The sequence below is a fragment of the Balaenoptera physalus genome, assembly GCF_965194825.1.
Source record: "Balaenoptera physalus genome assembly, chromosome: 4".
NCBI classification, from domain to species: Eukaryota; Metazoa; Chordata; class Mammalia; order Artiodactyla; family Balaenopteridae; genus Balaenoptera; species Balaenoptera physalus.
In genome coordinates, this window is record NC_138891.1 from 81,463,307 (window position 1) to 81,482,097 (window position 18,791).

The window sequence follows — 18,791 nt, forward strand, 5'->3', positions numbered from 1 at the left end:
TGGATGCTTTTAAGATCTGTTCTTTGGTGTTGTGGAGTTTCACAATGGGTATCTAGGTGTGGATTTATTTTTACTTAGTCTGCTCATAAATAATTTTGCATCCTGAATTATGTTTTTCTTCAATACTTGGAAATCCTGTGCTGTTATCTTTAAAGCTAATACACTTCCCATTTCTATTTTCTCTTTCTGGAACTCCTATTAGACATATGTTGGGCCTTTTCATTCTGTCATCCATACCCTTCAACACTATCTTAAATTTTTTTTATCTCTTTAGTTCTCTAAACTTAATTTTGGGTTAATTTCCTTACAGTTACTTTCATGTTCATTATTCTTTCTTCAGGTGTATCTAATCTGTTTAACCTATTCACTGAGTTTGTTTAAGTTTTTACTTTTCAAAATTAACTATTTTGTTTAGAGACACAAAAGATATAGAGAATACTGTAATGAATGCTTGGGAGCTCACCATCAAGCTTCAGAAACAAAAACTTTATATTTTTTATTTCCTTTAATTTAAATGACTAAATTAAGATGTTCCACTTTGTTCTTTTTCAAACTTTTCTGTTATTCATTTATAAGGTCTTTTTTCTTTTTTATAATTTTCCATTCCATCTATATTAACCATCTAAAATATTTATCTTGCAGTTTCCCTGATAGGTCCATCATTTGAAGATATTGGAGTCTAACCTGGTATATGTTTTACATACTGACTTTTGTTTATTGAGGAGACTTTTTAAATTTGTTTTATAATTTTAGATTATAAGCTAATTCAGCAGTGCTTTTTCTGTTTGAATCCTGGATGGCTGGGGTTGAGGGCACGTCCCTTTAGAAAGTTTTTTTTTTTTTTTCTTTCAGGTGTTTTAGGGGCATTAACAGGCCAGAAACCTGTTTTTCATGGTTCCTAGAGCTTGAGAGTGGTAAATGCACACTCAACACAGAGACCCATTCCTGGTTACAAGTTCTTAGGGTAAACTTTATTTCCATCAGCAACCAGGCCTTGATAGAAAAAGCTTTCCTGTTATTTCCCTGTGCTAGTAGATAGGTTTTTTTAGTTCACCCTTTCACTGAATTTACAGCCCATTAACTTGCCTGGTTTTACGTGAGGTGACTTAATTCCAACTCTGTGCCTTACCTTATCTCCTGGCCCTGTCTGGGCATAAAATCCAAGGGACTTGGGTTACAAAACCAGCAACACTTTCCATCTCCCAGACTGTTGCAGCTGAGCTCATACACTTACTCCTGTGGATTCAGATCCCTCTTTGTTTTTGGTGGAATTTTCTCTCAGTTTGTTATAAGCCCTGCTCTTTCACAGATGTTTATATTATTTTAGCCCATATTTTTATGTGATATTTGGTAAGGAGGTTTATTTGGTTTTCTAGTTCCCCAAACAGAACTCCCACTCACCTTCTTTAAGGTACTCTTTTTAAAAATTTTTTTAAAAGTCAATAGTACTACATACTTTGCAGATTTTTTAAAGGACTGGGTAAATATATGAAAAATATCTCTCTGTGTCTGGCAATGTCTTGCACATAGTAGATATTTGACAAAATAGTTGTTACTGTTTTTGTTATTCTTTAACATATGAATAAAACATGAAAAAATAAACCATGAAAAAATGTTTTGGATTATTTATTATCATTAAGAAAGCCCTTCTGGGAATATTTCATGGCATAGTAACTTGGATTGGGGCCTGACTCTTGATTAGATTTCATAAAAGTTTGTTGAAAGCCTACTGTGAGGTTAGAACTCTGCTATATTCTATTGGTTTCTCAGTTTTCAGTATAGAGGCATTTCCACCTTTAAACTATGTGCTGCTTTTTTTTTGAAAAAAAAAAATCTTAAAGTTTATATTGAATCATAAGGCCAATATTAAGGACATCACAGAAATTAACTTTATCATCTCTTCATTCTTTTATCATTTGGCTATCTGACTGCTGCTATGTCATCCCTACCCTCTTTGTATTTCCTTTTGCCAATTCAGTAAAAAATTTTTGAGTATTTATAATGTGTGCTGTATACTATATATAAAGTTAAAAAAAACAACATGTGCTATGTACATATTGTTCAGGGCATTGTGAGGGCTACAGGTGTAGTATAGGAACACGTTTCCATCCTAAGAGTCTATTTGGAGAGATAACGTATCCAAAATTATAAACAAGAACAATAACAAAAAAGTCTTAATTAAGTACCAGATACTGTGATGACAGGGAAAATAGCTCAGTACCTGGTGAGAGAGTATTTAGCTTGGAGTCCTGGCTGTGTGACCTTTTATGTCCTTGTCTTCTATCTAGGAAGATACTCCTCTTTGTCTTGAGGAATATTTTGGGGAGGGACATACCCAAGGCATTGGGTAATGTATCAGTTAGGACAAATGAGAGAAAACCCAGTTCAACCTAGCTTAAGAAAAGAAAAGAAATGTGTTGTTTAACCTAACTGAAAAGATGGAGGGTTGCCCTTCACATGTGGTTTGATCCAGGGGCTCATAAAGTGCCATGTGGATCTGGTTGTCCTCCATCCCTCAGCCTTCCTCACCTTCAGAGTTGGTTCCAATATCAGGTTCCATATGATAGTTGTTAGAAACACCAGGCCTCCATCTTGTGAGGTGTAAGTCCAGTGGAAAAGAGATCACCTCTTGTTTACAGCAGACCAAATATGATTGCATCTTATTAGTCCTGATTGGGTTATTCCCCCATCCCAAGGGCATGTGATACTCAGTAGGACAGATCTGAGTTAGAACACTTGGGATGGAGTCAACTCTACTTGGAGCATATGGATTGAGAGAAAAAGAGGGACTAGTTACCCAGATGAAATGTTGCATTTGATTATTTTAAAAGGAGTTGATGGATTCTGGCAGCTAAAGCAGCAGAGAGAAGGGAGGGAGTTAATATATGGACAGATAGAGCCAGATAGAGCTCTGTCACATCTTGGGCAAAAGTTTCAGTCTTTGTGAAACTCAACGTTGCCATCTGTAATGGTGTCTGCCGATAGGATTGCTTGGAGGACCAAGAGGCCTAATGAATGTGGAAGTGCTTTGTAAATCAAAAGGTATTATGAAAGCATAAAATGTCTATATGTTACATGGATAGGGACAAACATAGAGGAAAATGAGGAGATATGGGTGGACTTTGGACATAATAAATAAATGTTTTTAGATGAGTTCCCTGGGGGTCACTAAAAACTTGCTCTGTAAAGGTCAGTGCTGTATTTGTCACATGGCTGATGGTCCTAAACTTTGACTTGTTCTCCTTTCTAGAATCTTTATGCATGCTCTATCTTCTCTCTCTCCCCTTCCTGGAATTTTTTCCTCATGAATATAGACTCTGAGCAAACTTTAGGGATCTAGATAATCTTTAGTAATTGCCCTGGTTTCTCAGAACACCTTGGAATAGATGAAGGACAGGAAGGAAATGGAAAAAGATTTATAAGCTCTGAGTTTCCAGATTCTTTATTCTCTTTTATTTCTTGTTGAAGTCGAAAATGATGTGTTCTGTGTTGTTTCACAAAAAGAGACCGTTGCTCCTTCTTCTATCTTGCTTTCCCAACACCATCTCTCCTTTATATTCTCTGGGTTATAAAGTATTGCTGGGTGGCTGAAACTGAATTATCTGGTTCGCAATCCCTAATGAGCAGGAAAACAGGTTATTCCTTTGAACAGGTTTCATAGGAATCAAGCCCGTGAGCCAGCTGCTTCAGACCCTGAACTCAGATAAATTGGATGTATTTTCTTTTCTGTCTTCAAACATAAGACAAAATTTGGGAAGCTTCCATTGAACCAATATCTGTTTTCTTTAGGCAGTGTATATTTTGTATGACTTTCCAGCTCTGCCTATGACTCTTTTTATCAGTAACCTACAGTGATGCTTCTTTCATTCTGTGTCTTGTGTCTTCTGCTTTTTGCAACCCTCCCTCTTTTCTGATCCACATAGGCCCTTTAGGCCAGTGGAGAGGGAAGGGGTTACATCTTTTCTACTCAAGAATTAAGAGAAGGTAAGACAGATGATTGTGGACTGGCTCTAAGTAGTGAATTGGTTTGAATTGCAAGATAAGTTTGCAGGCTGATTTTGGGTTCCTGGCATGGAAAACAAACAAAATAATCTAATTCTTCACAATTAAAACAACATATGGGTTTTTAAAAATTGCAAACTTTATTTTTAATCTTGTTTTTCACAAGGCTAAATACTTGGTCATCCTGGCCGATATGAAATATTGCTAGTATCCACCTCCTCACAAACCACTAATCCTCATTGGCTCCATGCAGACTGAGCATGGCCTCTCACTCATGGCTGACGCAGTTACATTGTTGATCTGTGGGACTTAACATTGAGGTGAAAATCAAAATGCAGTCAGAATCGTTTGATGGCTGAGGCAGTGGTTTAAATCACAAGGGCTAACAAATTGAAGCAATAATTATATTTGCAAAATTTTTATCCTAAACCCTCTACTTGCCTAGTACCTAGGAGGCTGACCTGTTTGCTTAGGCCCACCTTTCCCTTCTGGAATTCTGAAAGCCCCTTGTTGGGCTTGTGGTCCCTTAAAGAGAAGGAGGAACCTAGAGACTCTCTTGCCCTTCCACCACCTAGACCACAGGCTAGGAAGCTATACTCTCTGAGTTCAAATCCTGGCTCTGGCACTTACTGGAGAACATTGGACTAGTTACTTAACTTCTCTTTTAGTTTCTTTGTTTATAAAATGGGGGTAACAATAGTACCTATGTTACAAAGTTGTTAGGGTTCAATGAGTACATGCATGTAAAATTCTTAGAAGCTAGCACATAGGAAGAGCTCAGATGTTACTTTAGTATTAATTGGCATTACTTTTGATTATTATTGTTGGTTCTGGATCAGAAGATACCCTGTGACTCCCAATGGGACAGACATTTTACCTTCCAAGTCCTCAGTCAAGTCTTTTCTCATATTCTCAGTAGAACCTCTTTTACTTGACATGCTTCAATTCATCGTGTGGTTATGAACACGTACACGCAAGCATGTGCGCATGTGCGCCCCCCCCCCCCCACGTGCATGCTAGCTTTGATAGGGAAATTCTGATTGCGAGAAGCAGAAGCTCACTCAAGCTTGCCTAAGAAAAGAAACTTGAGTTTGCTCATCGCAGGCATTCAAGGATAGGCAACAGAGGCCAAAAGAACGCTGAATCTAGAATGTCATACTATAGTATGGAGCTACCTCCTTTGTCTCTCATCTAACTGGATTCTTTTATCTCCTGTCTAATGGTTTCAGTACTCTGTAGGCATATTAAATATCTGTGCCTGGGCTCACTCAGGGTTGGTTCCTCTTGAGTCTGGTGTGTGCTGGTTTAGGTAGCAATGTCTAGGGAAAAGGCAAGCTGGCTGTAGAAATTTAAGTTGGGGAAGGTTCCCTTAGGAGAGTTTCCAGATGAGCAGGACATTCCTGCACCATTTGTGCAACTGACAGTCAGCCCAGTTTCACTGTAAGGTACCTGCTTTGTAGAATTGTTAGTATTAAAAGAGCACGTAGGTATAAAGTGCTTAGAACACAGCACATAGTAAGAGCTCACGGCCACGTCACTTTCTTTGTGTTTTGGACAAGTGACTTCCTTCTTCCACCTCTCAGTTTCATTATCTGTAAGTGAAGGACTTAGACCAGGTCCTTCCTGGTTCTGCCATAGAACATGGTCCCATCCCACCTAAAGATCAGTTGAGGGACCAAGTGACCAGGGATTTCTCTTTCCTCCTCATCTTATTCAACTTCCCGGAGTAGGTTTCATTGTTGGGCTGCTCGTTAAGTTTCTTCCTTTTACCGGTGTGAATAATTAATTGCCACTATCATTTAGATTCCTAGCAACAGAGTTCTGTCCCACATCTCCTGTGGTGCAGCATGTACTTCCTGGGCAGATGAAGAAATAACATGTGTGAGAAATCTGTTAGCAATTAGCACAGCCAACTGGACTTTCTCCGGAGGATACACAGCATCCCCCTCCGAGGGCAGGGACTCTGCTCCTCCACACCACAGAGAACCGTCCGATGTGCTCACTGTTTAATAAAAGAACCGAAGCTCTAATGAGGTGGAAACGTCATACATGGGCAGTTTTCTCCGGAGGGATTAGTGGGGCAAGCCTCCTCCTGCGATGGCATCAGCTGTGCTGTTACGATTTAACCAAAGGCCTTGCCTCCTCTGGCAGGGGACGCCTCTCAGCTCATCTTTTACCTGCCTGGCAAAGCCTAACGTCTGCCCACTCCTCTAGTCTCAGTTCTAGAATCTGGGTGTGAAAGATGCAGCGGGAACCACTGCCCTCTCCCCGTGGTGGTTGTTAACCTGTATGTGTGAACTTGGTAATTCTGTCTCAGTGGGGAGTTCTCCCGCCATAGTGGAGAATTCCACGTGGGTCAACCAGCCCAGGAAAGGTTAGTGAAAAACTTCAAAATTCTAGACGTGTTCCGGAGGTGGGAATGACACAGGGATATGGATAGCTGGGTAGGGTTTTAGAAACTAAAGTTTGCATGGCTGTGACCATCAACTTGACTGCACCTAGGTCCCTTGTTCTCTCTTCCTATATGGGATGTGTGATCTCCAGGATCCTATTATGTCTACGAGGGGCGGATCAACATGCTGACTGTGGAACACTAAACCTTGGGGGATACTAAAGAGAGATCCTGTGGCCCTTCCAGTACTTTCTCTTGGTCTTGTTCCACGTTTTTCCTCTACTCTCCTGTCCTGTCCAATTCTCTCTACTGCCCTGGTCTTCTTTTTTCCTGCTTTTTACCTTTGACCCAGTCATCAAAATCTGAGGACATGTTTCACTGTTGTGATAGTGATCACCAATACGGGAAACCATGAATTGTTTTACTGAGGATTATATAAAAGAGTTAATTCTCTTGACATCAGGAATGGTGAGTGTGAAGTAAAGAATAAAGAATATCTTCTCAGCAAGTTTGAGGCTCACCTTTCTATGACTGACCGCTCTGTCTAAGTTTTGATGATTTTATCTGAAATACTTCACTCCAGTAATAGGAGTGGTAATGAGGAATACTACTTGTGTGCAGTGGCCTGGGGAGGGAGGGTAGTTTGTGGAAAGTAGGGCTGGAGGGGGAGTAGGGAGTAAAGGTTGCTTATAAGCCTAAGAACTACTTAAGATAATAAACCTCTGCTATTGAAAGTTTGGGATTGAAAAGGGAATAATAAAATAGTAATCAAAAATGTGCTAAAATGAGTTTGATGCAAATGAGATGCAGAGAGTACCCTGGATGTGTTGGAAGAGGATGTCAGATAATTGGAACGTGTACATTCTGGCCTACGCATGGCCAGCGCCAATCTCTTCAAGAATTCTCTGGAGCCTCTTACTGCTAAACCATTTTAAACAGAACAGGGACATTTTTTTCCTTCCTGTCAGTTAGAGAGTTGTGAAATTTTGTCTATTTTGGTGTTTGTTCTATTGGGAAATGGACAAGTTCTGGAGAGGAATCAGGAACAAGTGTTGGCAGACACTCCATTCTCATCCTGAGTTCAGCCAAGTCACCTTAATCCAGCAACTGCCTGGCACGAGAGAAGACTTGGTGGTTTATGTCGTAGAGAGAAGGGAGGCATGTCTAGCAAAGACCAAACTCGGGGTGCCCATTCACTCTGACCCCTGACCTTTGCTCTGTGGGTGAGGGTCTTCCTGGTGGCACCCCTTTGGCCCTGAGGAAGAGGAGCAGCTAATCAGAGGGGCTGGATTTCTAGGCTGCCTTTAGCAGTTGGCGGGGTTCACGTCAGGCAGCTGTGTCCTGTGTTCTGTCTCCCACGACCTCCTGCTGTGAAGCTGGTTGCTAAGTTGAGTCTGACTCTTTCCTGGGGCATTTCCTACTCTGTCTGTCTCTGCACACATGCCATTGAGGCAAGATTATCCATGTGTCCAGGGAGAAGATAGTAAGCGCTTAGCTCTTAGATACAGGGCTTGAGGTCCAGCCCTGCTTTTTCCAGAAAGCCTACGCTAGTCTCGCATTGCAGCACCTGGCCCTGGCCAACACTATGCTTCCCGTCTGTCTGCTGTTCCTAAGGCTCCTTTGAACCTTCCCAAGGGCTGGTGGGTACAGGTGGCTGGCAAAGTAGGATTTAACAAACCCCTGTTATCCTTCTTGTAGGCCTGGCAAAATCACAATGCTGCTCTTATCACCAAAGGACAGAAATGTTGCCAAATTTCTCCTCTGCAAAGGGATTAAATTATTCTAATCTGAAACCAGAGAAATTGAAGTATGATTGGGTGTTAGATATGATAATATGCTTTGCTGATGTTTATCTGGGCAGAGATGACAAGCCAGGATGGTGAAGCTGTGGGAGCAGATTTGTGAGGGGACCAAAAAAAGGATTTGAGACTCAGAGGAAGGCTTGTGGTGCTTACTGGGATGCTTGCAGACCAAGAGGAAGGAAAGCCTGATTTAGGGAGATTTTTATGGGCAGAGTCCAGGGCAGCTGTCGAGTCATGATTTGTCTTTATAGATAAATGGAAAGCGAGTTTTACCTTAGAAGAGAGAATGTTCTTTTCTGGTGACCAGAAGACTTGAGTCCTAAAGCAGAGGCTAGAAGAAAGAAGAAATAAGGAAGAAAACTGGAAAAGGAGAACTATTTGGATGTCTGAATCTTTTCTTTTTTTAATTGAAGTATAGTTAATTTACAATGTTGTGGTAGTTTCAGGTGTACAGCAAAGTGATTCAGACGAGATATATATATATGTAAAATCTCCATTCTTTTTCATATTCTTTTCCCTTGTAGGTTATTATAAGATATTGAGTATAGTTCCCTGTGCTATAAGATCTCCTCCCACTGAAAGTAATGTGTCTTGGGTGCAGATCTTCAGGGTGTGATTTGTTAATGTGCACATGGTGGGAGGGTGTATTATCCAGAGTAGGGGGGCAGCTTGCTGGGATGAAGGATGGTGAACCCAGGAGCATGGTGTTTGAGAGAGAACAGCTTATGCACTTGATGAGGCTTTAGAGAGTAACTCAAAATGCAACCACTGAGTGGTGGAAAGAATCTGAAATGATTTCTGGGTTCAGAGTTTGACTCTGCCAGGAGTTAGCACCGTTACCTGAGGAAAGCTTCATCCCCTTTCTGAGCATTAGTTTTCCTCACCTGCAAATGAGGAGCTGGTCACGTGACTGCTAAACTGACTTCAGCCCTGACTTCCTGTGTTCCTGTAGCGTGTTTGGGAACTGTTCTGGGCTGTGCTTTGTCACAGGGGTCCTGTGTCTTCAGTAGGCACACCACAGGCTCTCTGTTTCTCTTGTCAACTCAGTAGCATCTATGCCCCCTTACGAACAGCTACGACCACCCCCTGCTCCCCACCATGATCCCATGTTTCTGATTCTTTGGAATTACATTTCTCAGACTCCCTTCTCAGCAGGTTCTGTGGTGGCTTTGGCCGATGAGAGGTACTTGTATAAGATTTGAAGCCAGAGGGAAAGAAAAGTCGTGAGTTACCAAGGCAGCTGTAGACATCGTGTGGGCCTCAGCAGATGGCAGACATGGGGCCATATCAGTGGTTTCTGGGCATTGTCCTGAGAATCACCTGCTTTGGTGCTGTAGGCAGTTGAGATCATTAGCAGTGACTTCTCTGTGATTCTTGTACTTCTAGATTGTCTGAAAGCCAGCACCAGCCTCCTTGACCTTTGAATCATCCCCAACCCTTACAACAGTCATGTAAACCTCTAAGTCTATATTAAATCTCTTTCCACTTAAGTAGTTTCTGATTTCCTGACTGTATTCGTCAGGGTTCTCCACAGAAACAGAACCAATAGGATGTGTACGTATATAGAAAGAGAGAAAATTTTATTCTAAGGAATTGGCTCACACGATTGTGGAGGCTGGTGAATCCAAAATCTGCAGTGTGGGCTGGCAGGCTGGAAACTAATAGAGCCAATGGTGCAGTTCCAGTATGAAGGCAGGCATCCTCAAGACCCAGGAGGGAGGATGGTGCAGACAAATGCCAAAGGTAGTCTTCCGGAGATTTGACTTTTGCCAAGGGAGGCTGGGTCTTTTTGTTTTATTTAGGCCTTCAACCGATTGGATGAGCGCCCCCCCCCCCCCCCCCGGATTATGGAGGGCGGTCTGTTTACTTAAAGCTTGCCAATTTCAGTTGTAATCTTATCCAAAAACTTCCTCCAATTTAACACATAAAATGAACCATCACACTGATGAAAGCCTATTTGATATAAAGCTTTAGGATCCAGGAGACAGAATTTCAAATATGGAATGTGGGATAGGTTATCTGGTTTAGTTAGACTCAAATGAGAAATGACCAGGGAAACTTGGGATTCTAGTAGTTCATGTAAAAACTTAGTTAAATTTTCATTTATGTTTGTCCATAATTAAGTGTCTATTCGATATAATGCTTCTGGAGACAAAGTGGCTGATGTAATAGAATGTTAAGAAGGAAATAGCAAGCTGTAGAACTATGGGATGAATGGTTGTCAGTGCATAGGGGAGCTTAATGAAGGCATGGGATCCTTAGAATTAGAATGGAACTTTTGGACAGAGTCTGTTGAATATTTGGACCTTGAACCCCACATCATCCTGAATTTCCTTGTCAGCAGAAGCAGTTCCTCTTTCTATCTTTCAGGTGGTTGGTCTCCTCATTTTTAAACACCCTGCAATAAAAGGAACTAAGGCAGTTAGGAGAAGCTGATTATCCTTAAGGCTTACCCCCACTCTCTCTTACTGCCTCCAGATCCAAACTAATATTGGATCTCAGCAGCCTCCAGAGATAAGAGGACACAATCCAAACTTGGAGGAGATTGCATATTCACCAAAAGAAGATTTTACCAATAGGTTCTTAAAATTTATATACAAGGAGGAAATAATATAGCATTGGATTGGGCTGAATTTATCAAAATGTATTTGAAGTTTTATCTCAAACAACTGAAACTGACTCTAACAATTGCTTACTTGGTGAACATAAATGTGGACTTAGTTGTAGCTTGTTGTAAGTGCAGTTGAGATGTTAGACTTTCCTGGGTAAAATGTAGAGGAATGAATCTAAAGGCTTAGCAAGGCAGAAATGTTGGATTAGTTTTATCATACATGACCCCCTTACTCACATTCATCAGGAGGGCCTAGATAACATTCTTTTTTTTTTTTTTTTTTTTAATGCTATTCTTCTCTGCTTACATTCTTTTTATGTATGTATGTATGTATGTATGTATGTATGGCTGTGTTAGGTCTTTGTTTCTGTGCGAGGGTTCTCTGCACTTGTGGCAAGCGGGGGCCACTCTTCATCCCGGTGCACGGGCCTCTCACCATCACGGCCTCTCCTGTTGCGGAGCACAGGCTCCAGACGCGCAGGCTCAGCAATTGCGGCCCACAGGCCGAGTTGCTCTGCGGCACGTGGGATCTCCCCAGACCAGGGCTCGAACCCGCATCCCCTGCACCGGCAGGCAGATTCTCAACCACTGCGCCACCAGGGAAGCCCGATAACATTCTTTTTACTGAAACATGGGGAAAGGCATTAGTGAGGGGAACACCAGTATCTTTGAAAAATTCTTTAATTGTTGTTCTCTACAGGCTAAGAATGGTACAGGGAAATGCCATGATTGAAATGAGCTCCCTTAAATAAATGGGGGTTTGGAATCCTGGAATGACAGAGGACAAATGATAATGCTTAACTACTAAAGAAAAGAGACTCTTGGTGATGGTAGTGAGCAGCAGGGCCAGAGCAATAATCAGAATGATTTCACATGCAGAGATTTGGGGGAATAGGTCATTGATCTTGGTATCCTTATGGCTGAAATAGATGGGAAGCCTCCTAGAGTCTTATTTGATCTGAATAACTGAGAAACCGTATGTCTAGTGAACAGAGAGCCCTGATCTGTTTCATGAAAAGTTCTCTCACACAATTTCCAGGCTGGAAGTAGTTGATCCAAAGATGCTTGAATGAAAAAAGGAAGTGTCTCCGCTTGAGGAAGAACCCTACAGTATTGCCACAAGTATATACATTGGAAGCAGTCCTTCTGGCCTTCCCCCAAAGGCTCATGCAGCCATTTCTCAAAGACTCTGTGCCCTTGAAAAGTGAGAAAACCCATATTTTTTGTAATTCCTAGACTTTAGCTCTCAATTGATGCTACTCCTGGGGATCCAATATACTGCTGTGGTCCACCAGTCAGAGTAAGGATTTATAAAGTCAGATAATATGTGGATTTTTGGCTTTAGTCAGTCTCAGAGTGAGTGCAGTGCATCCACAACACCACCCTGTGGTTACTTCTCCAGCTCCTAGATGCATAGTTGGAAGACACATTTGGCCACTGGAAAATCCCTGCTTTGGCTGCCTAACTTAGGGCAATCATCATAGGAAGAGCCAAACAGAAGCCCATGGAATTGTCTCTCCCACACAAGTAATAAACCAAAAGCTATATTCCCTTGGAAAATTACAAAATTAGTTGTATCAAAAAAACATTGAAAAATGCAAAAGTGTGCTTCTTATGTCATCACCATTTAATGTGTATATTTATCCTATATAGAACACAACTAGATCTTGAGGAAAGACAATGGATTCTTTTAAACCTAATTAGGTGTGGTAACTCCAGGCTCAGCTAAAGTTTTAGATATGGTCTCTTTCCAAGAGCAGATATCTTCATTCTGTTTATGGCTTTGTCCTTGTCCTTTCTGGTGTTTCTAACCATCTTGTCTCTAGTACCGTCTATGTAGCCACTGATCTATCAGTTGTTTTTGGTCAATAGCAAAGACCACCAGAGGCTGTTTCTTTCACCTACAGGGACAGCAGTCTGCCTTCCTTCATTTACCTCACATCAGTGTCAATTGTCAGACTCTGTCCTATTGAGTCTGCAGGAATCTTGATCATCTCACTAACCCACAGGCCATCATGCTGGTCTTCTACATTGTTGACATCCTACCAATCGTCTTTGGTGAGTAGCAGTTTTCTAGATGTCTTCATCAGCACATTGTGCACGAGGGTGGAAATATCTCCCGTGGAAAGTCAGGGCTTATCACTTTAGGGCAGTTTATAGGAGTTCAGTGGTCTGGGGTGTTAAGCTGTCCCCTCTGGAACGTGAGAGATGAGTTGCTGCATTTTGGATCTCCATTCACAACAGAGAAGTGCAGTGTTAGTCAGCTTCTCTGAATAACACATTTCAATGTGATACTTTGACTCATTTATCAAATAACCCGTAAGACTGCCAGTTTTGAGTGGAACCCAGCAAGAGAAGGCTGTGCAGCAAGTGCAGGCTGTAGTGCAAGGTGCTCTGTGATTTGAGCCTTATGAAATCAGACCTAGTAAGTTGTCTGGGACAGAGAGGAAGGTTTTCTGGATCCTCGGGAAAACTCTGATTAGAGAATCATGGTGAAGACCCTAGGGTTATAAAGTAAAGTCATACCATGTTGAAAACAATTCCATGCTTGCTTCCAAGACTGAATCTCTGACTGTTGGACAACATGTGAACCAAGCAACCCGAACTGCACATCATCTATTGAGTGTTATCTGGTTAACCAAGCCATGATGTTGGGCATGTGCTGTCGCATTCCATAATCAAGTGGAAATGGTATGGATGAGACTGGAATTGAGTAAGCCCTGGGGGCAGGAGTAAGTTGCTTGAGCAAGTGGTTTGGACTCCCATGGAATCTTCTTCTGTACTGCTGCCTCCCCCTCATCCCACGCCTGTGGAATCATGGCAATATGCTTATGGTCATTTGAGTAGAGAAGGGAAGACCTGGGGCCTTGGGTTTACAGATGATTCCGTGTGATGTTCCAGTACCAGACACCGAATGGATTGCTGTTACATTGCAGGGGTGGCCCTAGAGGACAGTAGGGAAGGGAAAACCTCTGGGAAGGACTTAAAGAGCTAGCCAGAGGGATGGTCTATACTAGGCAGTGGCAAAAACTTTGGCTGGATGATCAGAGACTTGGGGATATCAAGGTTAAAGGCTTAGGGACAGAGGACTCTGAAGAAGAGGTATGTAGATGGACATTTTGGAATGGACATAGAGTTAAGGATAATTGTTACCCATGCGATTGCTCAACAAAGGGCATCTGCTGCAGAGAAGACTCTCAGTAATCACAGGGACTAGATGACCTGATCTGTGATGGCTGCCAGCTTCTTCCCCCAGCGACTCCACAACTTGCTCATCAACAAAGTGACCATATTAATAGGGATAGATGTTATGCATGAGCTCAACAACATGGATTTTCCCTTATCAAGGCTGCTCTGGCTGCTACTGTTGAGTGCCCAACATGTTAACATGTCAGTGGCAGAGACCAAAGCTGAGCTCCAATATGGCAACATTCCCCAGGAGGACCAGCTAGCCACCTGGTGGTGAGTTGATTGCATTGGACTCCTTCCATTATTGAGGGGACAGCAATTTTTTTCTCCCTGGAATAGACGCGTAATATGGATATGGGTCTGCCTTCTCTGTCAGCAACGTTTCTGCCAGCACCACCATCTGTGGACTTACTGAATGCATTATTCACTGTCTTGGTATCACACACAATATTTTTATTCTGACCGAGGAATTTTATTTTGTAGCCAAAATAATAAATAAAAAGAGAGTGAGGGAAAGAGTCGCATTCATGGGATTGGCTGGTTTTATCATGTTCACTCAGAAGCAAGATGCACTGAATACTCAAAAACAGCAACCTGTATATGATACCATTTATCCCATTGCCAGAACATATGGGTCTAGAAAGCCAATTTTTGCTTCCCAACTTCACGCCTTTGGACTCTGGTGGTTTAGAACTCTTAGTTCCCAAATAAAGAATCCTTTCACCGGGAGACATGACATTAATTATCACTGGAAGCTGAGGCAACAGTCTGACCATTTAGGGCTCCTTGCACCACTGAACCAAGAGACAAAGGAAAGAGTTAGTGTATCATTGGTGATTGACTCTGATTATGAAGGGGAATTGGGGTTGCTGTTACATAAAGAGGTATGGCACAGTGTCTGGAGCCTAGGGGATTTACTGGGGTATATTCCATATTCGACTGGTAGAATTTAATGGATGTCTGTAGCAACCTGTTGTGGGCACCTTCAGAAATGAAGATTTGGTCATCCCAGCAGATAAATAGATATTGCTGGCTTAGATGCTGATTGATTATAAAGGGAACATGGAATGGGTGGTAGGAGAAGGAAGTTCATGGCCTTGTCAACACTTGCAAACTGAGGACTGTGTTAGTTATGTGTTTTTTTTGCTTTGAGGTACATATTTGAGGTACAGACATTTGCTTTGAGATATATAAGAAACAGATGTCTCATATACCAATTTCTTCTCTCTTTTCCGTACAGTTTTATATAAGATGTGTTAGTTGTGATTAATCTTATAATTTAATCCTTAGTTTACTGGCTACCAAAGAAAGATTGTGACCAAACTAGAAGAGGAATTAACACTACTCAGAGATGGATACGGTTCCTGAAGGAACTTTGAGTCTCTCCTTTTGCAGGAGAGGATGAGTGCATCTACATTTGTATGGGAGGCAGATGCCTCATATTAGGTAGACACACATGAGGTTGTTGCTAATGTTGGTTAGAAGAGAAACATGGGTTAAAAGGGTTTTATGGTTTTGAGTTGAGAAAAGGGGTAGGTTTTACTGGGTAATCTATTATCAAATCAACATCAACCTTCCCTCTTATATAATCACAGGAAAGAAGACTTGAGAACTACATTTCCCAGCATCCTTATCAGCATAATTCCAGGTTATATTCTGCCATGAAATTCAGAAGAGGAAGGGAAGGAGAAGCCCTTATTCCCTGGCTGCAGCCGTGGGCAGGTGCACAAGCACAGCAGTTGCAGATAGCTGGTTTAGCCAGTGCTCTGGGCATCCTCTTGTTGCTGCAGACAGCTGTGGTCTCTGCCGACAGCTTCCTCGTGATTCATGCACTTCTGGGTTTTCCAAAAGACAGCAAGGGCCTCCTTGACTTTTACTCTTTCGGCCCTAATGAAAATTGTGTATGCCTCTAATTCATTTGTGAAATCCCTTCCCATTTATAATATCTTGAGTGGCTTCTGTTTTCCTGACTAAACCCTTTGTACTAAACCCAAGTTTCCTCCCCTACCCAGAAAATCCTGAATCCAGGTTTCCTACTTAGGAAGAGATGGGTTAGGCAAGGCTGTCTCCAAACATTTTTACTAAATGAAGCCATTTTTGAAGAGTCTAAAATTAACCTCTTCAGAAATGTCTAAAATTAGAAACAGTCAGTTTTCTGTGTTGGAGTGGCTTTTTTCTTAAGGGCCAGGGTTCCCTGGGAGATCTTGGTTTAATCATAGGGATCCTGAATCTTTAAGTATACCAGCCACTATATGTAGAATAAATTTAAAAAAATAGGTTGGCTGTTCAGTTACATCCTTTATCTCTCTCTCTTTTACCCCCACTCCAGCATACATAAACACAAAAATTTCAATTTGTTCTATTGGTTAATAATATAAAAACTTATTTTAAAGCATTATTGACATTATTGTAATTATTTTCATTGATTTTTTTCTCAGTAAGTGAATATAAAAAGTATACCTATTCTGAAGTGCAGATCTTTGAAAATCTTTTGACTTTAAAAACATTTCTCCATACTAAAATGATTGGGATCTACTGCCTTGAAGTACAAATATCCCTGTGGTTTTTCTCCCATCCTTGAGCCTGGTATGGAGAGCATGGCACTTATATTTTCTCAGTCCCTTTCTTTTTCTCTTCTTCTTCTGGGACCCCTATAATTCGAATGTTGGTGCGTTTAATATTGTCCCAGAGGTCTCTGAGACTGTCCTCAGTTCTTTTCATTCTTTATTCTTTATTCTGCTCTGCAGTAGTTATTTCCACTATTTTATCTTCCAGGTCACTTATCCGTTCTTCTGCCTCAGTTATTCTGCTATTGATTCCTTCTAGAGAATTTTTAATTTCATTTATTGTGGTGTTCGTCATTGTGTGTTTTCTCTTTATTTCTTCAACATCCTTGTTAAACATTTCTTCTATTTTCTCCATTCTATTTCCAAGATTTTGGATCATCTTTACTATCATTATTCTGAATTCTTTTTCAGATAGACTGCCTATTTCCTCTTCATTTGTTAGGTCTGGTGTGTTTTGACCCTGCTCCTTCAGCTGCTGTGTGTTTTTCTGTCTTCTCATTTTGCTTATCTTACTGTGTTTGGAGTCTCCTTTTCACAGGCTGCAGGTTCATAGTTCCCGTTGTTTTTGGTATCTGTCCCCAGTGGCTAAGGTTGGTTCAGTGGGTTGTGTAGGCTTCCTGGTGGAGGGGACTAGTGCCTGTGTTCTGGTGGATAAGGCTGGATCTTGTCTTTCTGGTGGGCATGTCCACGTCTCGTGGTGTGTTTTGGGGTGTCTGTGGCCTTATTATGATTTTAGGCAGCCTCTCTGCTAATGGATGGGGCTGTGTTCCTGTCTTGCTAGTTGTTTGGCATAGGGTGTCCAGCGCTGTAGCTTTCTGGTCGTTGAGTGAAGCTGGGTCTTGATGTTGAGATGGAGATCTCTGAGAGATTTTCGCTGTTTGGTATTACATGGAGCTGGGAGGTCTCTTGTGGACCAGTGTCCTGAAGTTGGCTCTCCTGCCTCAGAGGCACAGCCCTGATGCCTGGCTGGAGCACCAAGAGCCTTTCATCCACACGGCTCAGAATAAAAGGGAGAAAAAATAGAAAGAGAGAAAGAAAGAGGATAAAATAAAATAAAATAAAATAAAGCTATTTTAATAAAAAATAAGAAAAAAATTATTAAGAAAAAATTTATTAAGAAAATTTTTTTTAATTTTTAAAAATAAATTTATTAATTTTTATAATAAATAAGAAAAAATTATTAAGAAAAAATTTATTATGAAAAAATTTTTTTAATTTTTTAAAATAAAAAATAAGAAAAAATTATTAAGAAAAAATTTATTAAGAAAAAAAAATTTTTAAGTAAAAAAAAAACAACAAAAAAAAAACCGGATGGATGGAACCCTAGGACAAATGGTGAAAGCAAGCTATACAGACAAAATCTCACCCAGAAGCATACACATATACACTCACAAAAAAAGGACAAGGGGAAAAATTAATATATCCTGCTCCCAAACTCCACCTCCTGAATTTGGGATGATTCATTGTCTATTCAGGTATTCAACAGATGCAGGTACATCAAGTTGTTTGTGGAGCTTTAATCCGCTGCTTCTGAGGCTGCTGGGAGAAATTTCCCTTTCTCTTCTTTGTTCGTACAGCTCCCGGGGTTCAGCTTTGGATTTGGACCCGCCTCTGTGTGTAGGTCGCCTGAGGGCGTCTGTTCTTCGCTCAGACAGGATGGTGTTAAAGGAGCAGCCGATTCGGGGTCTCTGGCTCACTCAGGACGGGGGGAGGGAAGGGTACGGATGCGGGGCGAGCCTGCGGCGGCAGAAGCTGGCGTGACGTTGCACCAGCCTGAGGTGCGCCGTGCGTTCTCCCGGGGAAGTTGTCCCTGGATCACGGGAGCCTGGCAGTGGCGGGCTGCACAGGCTCCCGGGAGGGGCGGTGTGGATAGTGACCTGTGCTCGCACACAGGCTTCTTGGTGGCGGCAGCAGCAGCCTTAGCGTCTCCTGCCCGTCTCTGGGGCCCGCGCTGATAGCCGCGGCTGGCGCCCGTCTCTGGGGTCTGCGCTGTTAGCTGCGGCTCGCGCCCGCCTCTGGAGCTCGTTTAGGCAGTGCTCTGAATCCCCTCTCCTTGCGCGCCGTGAAACAAAGAGGCAAGAAAAAGTCTCTTGCCTCTTCGGCAGCTGCAGACTTTTTCCCGGACTCCCTCCTGGCTCACATGGCACTTATAGACAGAAAGCCAGGGGTTATATAGTGTTTCTTGCTTCTTGCTGACTATGAAATCTTGTATAAGTCACTTTTTCTCC

The 18,791-nt window shown here is 41.8% G+C and overlaps 1 long non-coding RNA gene across 1 annotated transcript in view; it reads left to right on the top strand.

Moving 5' to 3' along the window:
- Window positions 1–11,070, top strand: part of LOC309659888 — a 136,231-nt gene extending 125,161 nt beyond the window's left edge. The window contains exon 3 of the long non-coding RNA XR_014263024.1: window positions 643–11,070. This is a non-coding gene — a long non-coding RNA (uncharacterized lncRNA). The remainder of the gene's footprint in view (window positions 1–642) is intronic.
- The last annotated feature ends 7,721 nt before the right edge of the window (window positions 11,071–18,791 follow it).